Below are 12047 nucleotides of genomic sequence, written 5' to 3' on the forward strand. Positions count from 1 at the left end.
TGCTACGTTAGCGAACTGGTACGCTTACCGAGTCGCAAAGCACAGGTTTCTGGAAGCAAACCGGGAGGCCCTGCAAAGCGCGTAACGTAAACACAGCAGGTCATGTGACTTGGTAATAACACTTTTCATTGGTTCATTTCACTTTTGGTTTCCTAATGATGTAAGACTAGGTCATATAATATAAAATGAACACTTTTCATTGGTTGAGAACTATTGTTTTTCCCAAATGATAAAAATCCCTCCTTCTTTCCTCACTCTGACTTTCATCATTGTGAGAGAAAGACCCTTTGTTACCAGTGAGCAATGGCTTCTTTAGTAGCTTCAGCTGGTGCTTCCCCACCACCTCCACCACATCCAAGGAAGAGTGGACCACCTGCTGAAGTTATAATTCAGCAAGAAGAGGAAGAAGAGGAACAGGACGACGAGCACGAAGAGAGGCACTTTTTGCCTGAGGAGCCCAGGACGTCTCACCGGAAAGAAAACTTCATTTGGCAATTTTTTTAAAATTCCCAAAGGTCAGAAAAAAGTAAATGCAAGATAAGTAACTTGCCTTATATGTCAAGATAGACTGTCCAGAGGGACCGACAAAAAATACAGTTTCGGAAACTACACAATGCATCGCCATATGACTAGGTGGCATCCTAACAACTACAGTGCTGCACAGTTTCGTAACGACCTAGATAATCTCCCTATTATGGCCAGAAGATCTGTTGTACCGAAAGTAACGGGCCCAGAGGGCAGGGAGATGGTGCCAAATATACAAACGAGATTTCGTGAAGTCTGCGTACATTGCAGTGGATTCATTTGCTACGGAGAAAGTAGCATCACTCTGATCAACAGAGCTATTGACTATCATATGCAAGTTTGTACGAAACGCCCCAAATAATAAATTCTTTTTTTTTGTTTTGTTGCTCCTGTTGAGCCCTTTACAATGAATCGTTTTCGTTGCCCCCTCCGAAAAAAAACAAAAAAAAATATAAAACTGTTCAGAAAAATTCAAAAAAAGTAAAAAAATGTTCAGATAAATAATAAAAAAAATATAAAACAACAAAAACAATAAAAAAAAAAGTTCTTTTCAGAACTACCTCCCCGTTATTAAAAAATTGGTACAATATTTGGAACTGTGCCAACCTCTATTTCTCTTAGTTCGCTTCCCAGTTCGCTCCCCGGAGGAGGTGTGGCGCCGCGGCCAGGGCGACTGACGCTGGAATCTGGGGACCACGGTTCGATCCCCGGCTCCGGCGGCAGGTTAGCCCAGCACCATGTGACTCTGGGCAATAGCTCGCTTAATCTTCCCGACGGCCCCCAGCGCCTAGAGACCCTTACGGGTGATTGTGCGCTTTACAAATGTGGACTTTACTTTACTTTACGCGAACCGGAAGCGAACCAAAATTTTTTTTTTTTTAAAAAGAACAGTAAGTATAAGGGAAGGAAACAGACAGTTATGTTAAAAGAAAGACAGCTATAGGGGAGTAAACTAGAGATACTATTACCCGTAATCCACTGCTGATGATGTCACATATTACATCATTCATGACATGCTCAGTGACATCATCAGCAGAGGATTGCGGGTAACAGTATCCCTAGTTTATTCCCTATAGCTGTGTTTCTTTTAACATAACTGTCTGTTTCCTTCCCTTATACTTACTGTTCTTTTAAAAAAATTTTTTTTAGATCAGTCAGAAACAGTGAAAGTAATGAAATATAAAAGACTACGTAGAATATGAGCACTGTATGCAACAACTTTGACACTTACAGAAGCCTCACCTTCTCCATGCCTCCTACACAGTTCTACATGTACATCATAAATGCAAACAGAACAGAATTAATTATACATGTTAAATGGTTTATTTTTGCTGTTCTCAGAATGTATCAAATTTCACTAAAACAGTGACTTGAAGGTATTCATCATATAACAGCGGGGAAAAAAAAACACAATCAAAATGATTGTGTTTAAAAAACCCATACAACATAACAAATCAGAATTCAGAACTCCTTAAAGTTAACTTACTTTCCATGACGGCCAAGGATGTCCTATGAACAGCTTACACTCTGTTGTGCTGTTATTACTTTCAACCCGCCACTTTCTGAAAGAAAACCTCCATCGTTTTCAAAAACATGTTACATACAATAAATGACTTCTCGCTCTCTACCACACGTTTCCAGAAGGCCAAATCGTGTCGGAGCCATTTATAACTCTTGGAATTCTTTTAATCCAATCCCGTCATGTTGTATTTCCGCAACTTTCACAATTAAAATGTTGAAGATCATTTTCACAATCCTGGACTAGTAATATCTTCCCCTTCTTGCTCAATCATGTTCTACATTTCCTATCACACTGATACTGCTTACTATGAAGCAGACTTACACTACCTTTATGACTAGTACAATTATTTAATTCTCTACATCACTTTTAATCACAAAGCAATGTAAAACAGTAGACAGCATTGCAGACTTACATTCCCTCTACTCCATGTTTTGATTGGCTGCTTCAATTAGCTTATAAAAAGAAACAGTTTTTCTGAACTCATTCAAAGTGCACGTATTTCTCCATGACGTCCAGTGTTATGGTAAGAAGTTATGTCTCTGTACTACACTTATCCTCAAGGCCAAATCGTGTAGGAGCCATTAGAACTTCTTGAAATTCCTCAGAGCACATCCCGAGATTCTTTCCCTAAAATTTTGGTTTTAAAAACACCAGGTAAGAGTTTTTAAGGTCATACGGCAATTTTTTGGGGAAAATTAAAACAGAATCATTGCAGAATGACCAGCCATTTCTACACTTTAAATAAGCTGTATAATGTCCTGATGTTATTGAAGGACCATCATGATATATAATTGCTACAGTTACAAAAGTCCTTCCTGATATTGACAACTGTGAAGCCACAAAATTTTTAATTAAAGTTGTCCATTTTGTTCCATCAGGCCTACATCGTTGGGACATTAAAATGACATACTGGCCATATGTTCGTATAAATAATGTGGACATCATTTCAGATTTACATTGGCTACACTCCATGTTGTGATCAGCTGCTTTTACTAGCTTATTAAAAGAGACTGATTTACTGTCTGGCAAAGTTAAATATATAAATCTTTCTGAGTCTACACTAGTACTACTTGATACCCTACAGTTCTCGCAGTCATGCTGCCATTGATAAGAAAGCCCAAACAGGTGATCTACATCTACACCTTCATCATGCAATACATCAAGCATATACATTAAAAACTCCTGACAATCTTGCTGACTATTTTGAGAGAATTGTGTTTGGCCTGAACATCTGTCTAACAGATTTTGAATTTCAGACACACTTTCTATGTTTGTTCTATCAGTGCTACATTTCTCTAACACAGAATTTAACAAACTGCAAAATCTTTGATCAGAATTGACCACAATCTCTTCTTTTACATTTTCCAGAGAAAACAAAACATTAACCACTACATTAGCATAGCAGTTGACACCAGAACTGTTTTCAAATTGAAAACCAACAACATCTTCAACAGAATCCTTTTTGTTTCTGCTTATAATTTCAGGTTCATCAACTTTTCGTCTTTTTGCTACAACCTCCCCAGTATTGGTCACATTCTTCGTTTCCGGCCTACCACACGTTTCTCAAACAAAGGATACTGAGGCAAATGTGGCGCATACTCTCTTCTTAACCTATTGTATTCCTTAACACAATCTAGATCCGCACAAATGTTTGTGACATCACACTCAATCAAGTACAATCCCGATAAAGTTCTAACTCGTGACAATGCCACATATGCCATACCCTCCTTGAACACAGAACTGCCAATATTCACCAATGCACAGTCTACACTTAAACCTTGCGATTTATGGATTGTCACCGCATATGCCAAGCAAACAGGAAACTGCTTACGACGAACATATAAGTCTTTTACAAGCAAAAATCTAGCAGAACAACGAGCAATTAGCTGTACTTCCTCAATGCCATCAAATTTAATTTTTAAAAATTCAATTCCATCTCTATTTCTGTATTTCACAAAATCAACAACATTACCCATTGATCCATTTACCAGACCTCTCTCAACATGTAAATTCCTTCTTAAAATTATACGGCAGTTCAAGCACACATTCAGAGTCTTTTCAAAACCCGCAGTTTTAGATATACTCTTCTCTAATGAATCCAATTTTGTTTTCAGATTCTCAGACAAAATAATTGTTGATCCCATATGCTCTACTCTGTCAATAGCTTCCAGTTTCACAATCTCTTGCTTTTCTAAATGCAACATTTTGTTGTTGAATTTGGCACATTCTGCAAGAGTTGGCATCAAACATATTCCAGATTTTTTCTCAGTAATTTTCTGAAAAATATTCTCAGGCACAACATCTTCGTCTGGATATAAATTTGCCAGTAATCGTGCATGTAAAGCTTCTTTCCCATGCTCGGTCACTTTTCCAATTCTAACATCTTGTAGAATAGTCTTGTAAACTTCATCCTTTGCCTGACACATATTTTCATGCAGTTCAGCATAATTGAAGTTTAACCATATATTGACGTTGCCAATGCTCCCTAAGCACTTCCTGGTATCTTCATGCGTGAGCATTTTGAACACAGGTTGCCCTTTCACTGGTGTCAGCTGCAGAAGATCTCCGAAAACAATGATGTGTTTGCCACCAAATAACACATCATACTCTGTTTTGAGAACTTCTTGCATTCTCAAATGCACAAAGGCAAGCATGACATTGGAAACCATGCTTACTTCGTCAATGATAAGAAGTTTCATTTTCCTCAAGACTCTTGAAACTTCAAAACAAGCATCTCCAGATAGCTTGTGATATTCTAATTTGTTGTCATGCTCCACTGGCAGCATCAAAAAACGATGTAAAGTAATCCCTTTAATGTTATGTGCTGCCAGTCCAGTTGGAGCGGTGACAACACAAGACAGCGATGACTCTGTCCTTTCCTGCAAATAACATGAAATTGCTTTAATGAGGAAACTTTTTCCAGTTCCCGCTTCTCCACTCACGTACAGTCGGACAGGCTTCAACGACGTACATGAGCACTCTTTCTTGTCATGACTTAATCCATGATCAATTTGCATGGTAAGTTCGTCATATATTTTCCTCTGCTAAACGTTGAGTTGTCTTTCCAACTCTTCTAAGTTAACCGCATCCTCCTGAGCATGTGCCATGGCTCTTTCCACTTCATTCATAGCAGTGGCAGCTTCATTTTCGATAAGAGGTCCTCCTAGTGGATCCTGACTCAATGAAGCAGAACTCTGACTGTCCTGAGAACTGTCTCTGGCAATCTCGGCTGCAATCGTTGCTTCCTGCTCAATTTCCACATTCAACATTTCTACATATTTGGGAAAAGCAGGACATTCTATGGTCTCCTTGGCAGCATTGAATGAGTCTTCGTAAAAAAGGAAATCTCCAAGCAGTTCCTCTTCTGCACGCCAAGGCTTAAAAAGTTGCAAAAGTGCTAAATAGAAAAACTCCTTTTTTTCAGGAGATTCGCCACTCAATTTTCGATGGTTTATCAAGTGGCATTTTCTTTGCTTGACCAGACATCCCTCACTTCCTATTACAGCATACACTCCTTTCTCAGTATCTTCTTTGATGTTCCTCTTGAATATGTAATTTTGCAGAACCTCATACAGACAAACATTCTCGAGGTGACTGCTTCGATTTGGATAATATGTATCCAACATGTTGCTCTTCAAAATGTCGGTACTGTTTGGCTCCTTTTCCGCCAAATACTCAATTTCCCGCACAGGTTTCAGAACTCGATTACGCGTTGCAGCAAGACCAACACTCGCCCAAACGATACTCCTGGACTTGGCATAGAGACTTGCTGAAGACAACCGGTCAGAACATTCGTAAGCTCCGATTTCTCGATGCGACAACATCTTCAGACTGAAACTGTACAACTTCTTGCTGAGGCTCTTTTCATGGGAAATGTCCTCCCACATATCCTTCAATTCTGTCTTCTCTTTTTTGGTGATGTAAGATGTCACATACCGAGCCACAGCCATACAGTTATCAGCCACAAACTGTATATCCATGTTAGCATTCCACATGGACAAAATCACCGGGTTGTAGTCGTTGATGTACTTAGACTCTTCGTTCCTCTTCAAATTGTATGTGTTTTTAGGTGATTTCTTCATCACATTATGTCGCAGCGAAGACATCAAACTGTTCACTCTTCCTTTAGAAATCACCGGTCGTGGAAAGCCGAAACGACATTTGGTGTAGAACTTGTCTTTGTTCCGGAATTTACGACGACAGTACTTTCCACATCGATGGCTTTGGAAACGTAGAACTTTTTCTCTTAGGCTTTTTTTCTCCTTTGCGTTTGGAACAGCACACGTAGAATACTGTTCTATGAAACTCATCACTGAGTCTTCTGCATCCGTTCCAAATTTAGGTGCATCCTTGATCCACAGCAACATATGTATATGAGGAGCACCTCTTGCTTGGTACTCCTTCCTCCAGAAGAAATCCAACACCTCTCCAAGAGGTGGATTCTTCTTATTCATGATGAAAGACATCATACCTTCAAATCTATGATTGAAGTACCTACATACATTGACTGGATCCAAAGAGCACAGTTCTCCGGGTGTCTTGAATTCGATGTTTTCTACGTTAGCATTTGCCTCACGTAGAAATTCAAGTAAGTCTTCCCAGCCATACTCAGCACAGCTCAAAGTGAGGAACCATGTGGGAGTTCCTAAGTTCCTCAGCATACATTTTAAATCACCATGACGACGGTACCAGTACTCATTAGTACCACGCTGACACGCAATGAGATTAATCAGGTGAGAATCCAAAATACTGTCTTGGACATTGACTTTATCCATAAAGTCACTTGCCGAGATGTTTTGCATGTGTATACCACTTTTCAAGATGTGGTTCACTGCATATGACAGTCCAGACAGATCGCTTTCAAACAGGAGATGAAACAAATAAGGAATGCATTGTCGAAACCTAGGATCTCCTGCATACAATCGCAAAGTCCGGTATTCAGAAGCAGGAATTTGATGAGGTCGCTCATCATATCTTCCTCCCTGACCTGTTGGAAAAAGCTGTGGGAAACACCGAGCTTCCAAACTTTCCTCCCAAACACTAATGGGACTCCCTTTCGCTTGTTTCATTTGAAACAACTCAATAGCATTCCCCATGACTTCCTTGGAATGCAAAGGATGAACACTATAATGTTCATATATTTCTTCACTAGTACAGGGTTCTACTTTCTCAATTTGACCAGCACACAAATCGCTATCCTCTTCCTCACTTACTTCCTCTTCTGCAACATATACATTTTTATAGTATTTATTATATTTTTTCAAATACAATGTTGCCCTTTTGACTTTCCTAACATCTACTAAATCTTGCCATATTTTCTTATTCTTTGTCGGAACCCCATTAACTAAGATAACAAGAGGTTCCTCTTCCACTTTTTCTACTCCAATTGTGTTAATGTTTTTCTTCAAATTTAGAGGCAAATAAACAACTCTTCCCTTTAATCCTCACTGTAAATCTGATGGAGGCAATTTCCCTGTCTTTGGCTCCATTCTTACAATAGCCTGAAAGGGATGGATACTTTGAATCAAAATAGATTCATAAGTATTGAAATCCTTCAATTCAGAAGGAATCTCAACCAATTCCAGATTATTATGAACTGCTCTAGCAGGCATCTGGTTTTGATTTAATTTGTTACAACAATAAGTACACACACGTTGATCCAATCCCAAATCAAAACAATTTTCTACCATCAAGTATGTTGTAAAATCCTTCCATTCACTATTATTTTCCCTTTCACTTTTTCCATATAAATCCACTAACTTAGTCTGATTCTTATAATAAGTGCGTCGACAACACACACAAGTGAAATTTGGCCTCTCACTTGATTTCACCTCAAACGTCGCAATTTCCCTCTGGAAATTATATGTACTGGAAACCTGTACACTATCTTCCACATTACTCCATTACTCTCTTCTTCTTGGTCAATTTCAACATTCTCCTCTTTACTTCCAAAGTAACAAAACTCAATTTCTTCACATATATTTTTCACATCTATTTCAGAACCATGCAAAAGAGCAGCGCATAATTGTTTAAGCATAATTGCTGGACTCTTAGCATAATACAACATTCTAACTAATTTCCTCACTTTATTATGATGCACTGCTAGCATCCTGAAATGATGAAAAACACTCTGGCATACTCTCCTGGAAAGACAAGCCAGTGAATGACCATGCAAACCTATCACTTCTCTCACTCTGCAAGGATCTAATTCTTGCAACAACTTCATTTTCTGCTTCAAACTTTTCTTATTAAATGACCCTATAAAATCACAAAGCAAATTGATGGAATCCTGTCGTACACTGCAAATACTACTACACTTCCAGGTGTACACAGGACCCTTAGGACGTCTCCCTAAAACCTCATTACCTAACACCTCTTCTATCTCTGTTGTCACAAGTTTTTCTTTTTCAACTGGACAACCATCTTTCACTTCATAAGCTCGACCACTGGTGTCAACTGCATGCACCAAATCATTATCCTGGAAATAACTCTCCTCATTAAAAAATGCCTCAGAGCTTGAACTATGCATCCATTCTCCAGAAAAAACTTCACAAAAATTACTACGATTAACTATTCTCTTCCATCTACTATTTCTTTTGAAATCATAAATTGCCTTGTTTAGCTTCCTAATTCTATTGATTGTCAAAATAAATAACTTACGTTTAATTTCAAATGCCTGATCAATAACTTTCTCAACTATTTTTTTTCTCTTATAAAAAACCACTTTCTGTTGACCTTTCTTAATATTTTTTAACAAATTGCCAATTATCCTGTTGCGGAACATTCGTTTACGAATGTCCCTAAACTGTTGTTTCCTTCTACTTTCATGCATAGAGTTATCTCTTACTCTAGCAGTAACATTTCTCATTGGCCTTTCCTTACCGTTTGAATTGCTTCTCCTTTTCTGGACTGAAACATTTTCTGTAGTAATATTTTTTTTACTAGAGATATTTCTTATGAATGTTTTTGTACTCTTACCCGGTGCTTTCTTGGTGACTTGACAAATCTTTTTGTTAGAGGACTGCTGCTTTTTTTCATTCACCTGCTGTCTTTGACGTTTTGCAGCCTTTCTCACTCTTTCTTTGCTTGGCATCCTAAAATCTTGAAATAATCTGCAGTTGAATCTGTGGTAAAATACGATAAAAAATGTTATTAACCACTATTACCCAACAGTAAATTAATAACAGTCATCAAAAACTTAACACACTACTTAACATTTTTACATAGAAGAATTTTTTGTACATGGCAAATTTAGAATACAGAAATAGCAGAAAAGAAATGGAATTTATATTCATTTTACCTGTCCTGTTTTATATAGGAATCTGATCTAATTTTATGACCATATTTTAATATTTTATTGAAGACACTACACATAACCTGTTTTTGAAGGTGTCTTTATTTTTAAATTAAACGGTTTACATATTTACTTTTTATTTATTATAAATTTATAAAATAAATGTTTATAGTTCCATAGGCTCAAGCACGTCAGCTTCCCATCCTATGTCATACAATTCTGACAAATCTGCATCCTCATCACGTTCTTCTTCATCCTCAGGATTGAAATCATCCAAGGGATCAACATCCACTGATGTTTCAATTACGAGTTCAATGATGAGGTCGAAATCAACTGATTGCTGATTGTCGCTCATGTTGATGTTGTCTTTATCTTTAAAGAAAGATAACAACAATGAGATGTTGCACAGTAAGAGACAAATCTCAGAGATTATAATAGTAAAATTGTTTAACAAAAGTAACATTTTGCAGCTATTATTTAACCATGTCCAACGATGCTGAGGAGCAGAGGAGGTGAAGCCTATCTCCAATTTTTCACTGAACAGGACTCATCTCTTCTTAACCTTGGATAAACCTCACCGACTCTGTGTCCCCTGCACATAATTAAATGTAAAGGGGCAGATTTATATTAACTAGCACATCCCCAGGGATGCACCAGTTAACGTGCACCGCTGCTCTGCCACCCACGGTGTGCCGCATTTACAATCAGATAGGACAAAGCTACATCAAAACCCTGCGCCTGCTTGAAGCAGGCATAGATCTTGACGCAGGTAGGCTGAAAGCTAAAGCAACAACTAAGTGTCGTGTGCAGAAGTTGCAAAAAAGGAAAAATGGCGTTTAAACCAGTAATGAGCCCATGCTAACTTAACACAGAGTAAAGATATCCAGGATCTACATCAGTTTGGGGTTCATGAACCTGGCAGGTACAAGGCACTGAGGCTTTGCACCGTGCATGTCTCATCCCAAATCATATGTTGTTTGTGAATGAAACAATTTCCCAGACCAAATGCTTTGGATTGGCTACTTCTAAAAAATTAAACACCCCTACTATCCCGGAGTTACAGGAATATGATGGTTGGAGTAATTTTACTCGGTTGTCCATTAAAGATTTACAGGCCCTACTCCGTAATTCTTCCTTTAACATTTCCAGTATAAATCCAAAAGGTTGACTGCTTTGGCAACGTGCCTTATCCACGGTTTAATAACGCTGCCTTTTGCTTTATATAAGTTTTCAAATTGTATGAAATATATACCAATAGGTCGTTATGAACCTTTAGGTAGTGGTTTTCTTCATGAGGTCTGGTCGCTTCCATACACATACAGATTTTCAAAGATGATCAAGAAGTTTATCTGAATGGAGAGGAATGCACTGAGACGCCAGATCATTCACTAATGTGTAGGCACATACAGTTACACGGTTCATGCAACAAACACCGACCAAATATGGCTTGCGTGTTGCAAGGCACGCCAGTTCCTGCTATCATCCCCACGTTCAAGTTGTTGGAAAATGGTAGTTATTTGATGCTCAATAATGAAGATTGTTCTGGGTTAATTAAAAGTATTCCTTTTATCGTAACAGTAAGTGAACGGGTTATTTGCTGCAGAAATGTTCTATTTCCTCCCACACATGAACATAGGGAGTTTTCAATCTGGCCACAAATACCAACCTTGGGAGCACATTTCAACAGCATGGCAAGAATAAGAGCTCTTTTGTCTCAGAGAGAGGTGGCCTTGAGTTCGGCCCGTGAAACTTTCGTGCTTCCCATAGCGAACACCCGTACAGAGGTGCAGACCCTTTTAAATACAGATTCGCCTTTCCATTTCAGCAAGATGGTTCGGACTATCTCTAACGCGTCCTCCACAAAGGGCCTGGCGCACTTTTTTAAAGTTGTTACCAGTGGTCTCGTGACTTCATTTGAGAAAATCTTTGGAGTCATCCCTGCTTTCTTTCATTCTATTTTTTCCACTGTGCTTGGTGGATTCCCATTTTTACTTGCATTACCAGCGGACGCTCTTGTGCTTTTTTACATTTTTAAATATGGATGTCCCTCCTGTGCAAGCTCCCGCCCTGCAGCTGCTGACGCTGTTCCGCAATCGCATGCTTGAATATTATGGCACAATGCCGTTGGCGATATTAAGCACGGCATATGGATTATCTTTTCGATTCTCCTACTTCACCTGTGTCCAGCCTGTATTTCACTGCCTGACCTGTGATTTCGATTGGGCCATTGATTTGTGTCTCTGCGGACCGGTTTCTCCTGACGTCGACTTTAATCAGCTGATGAGTCCTATCATTACTCACGAGTTGGTTTGTCCTGGCGAAAGGATTATGGCTGTGGCATTGATGCATGGACTAATTGGTCCCTGGAATTTACTGGCGGCAACACAGTCTTTCTTGGAACAGAGCTTTCTTGAAAACCCACCGAGCTGTCCTCTGATGGAGATAGAGGATCCGGTGCTGGGAGAGCACGTATGTTCTTTTCCGCTTTTAAATTGGATGGCTGAACTCTTTTCGGATGAAGACGGTGACTTCCTATTAGAGGCTGTTGCAGCTTATTTTGCATACACAGTTATGTCATAGACCTTTTTCATGTTTGATATGCTGAGTACTAGCATTTCATTGACAATTCATTGACTTATTTGTCAAGTTTTTATTATTTAGCTTGCCTATTGGCTTAAGCCTCGATAAAGTAGTTGGCTGTTTTAT

This window comes from Lissotriton helveticus, chromosome 12, assembly GCF_964261635.1.
Source record: "Lissotriton helveticus chromosome 12, aLisHel1.1, whole genome shotgun sequence".
In the NCBI taxonomy this organism is placed as follows: Eukaryota; Metazoa; Chordata; class Amphibia; order Caudata; family Salamandridae; genus Lissotriton; species Lissotriton helveticus.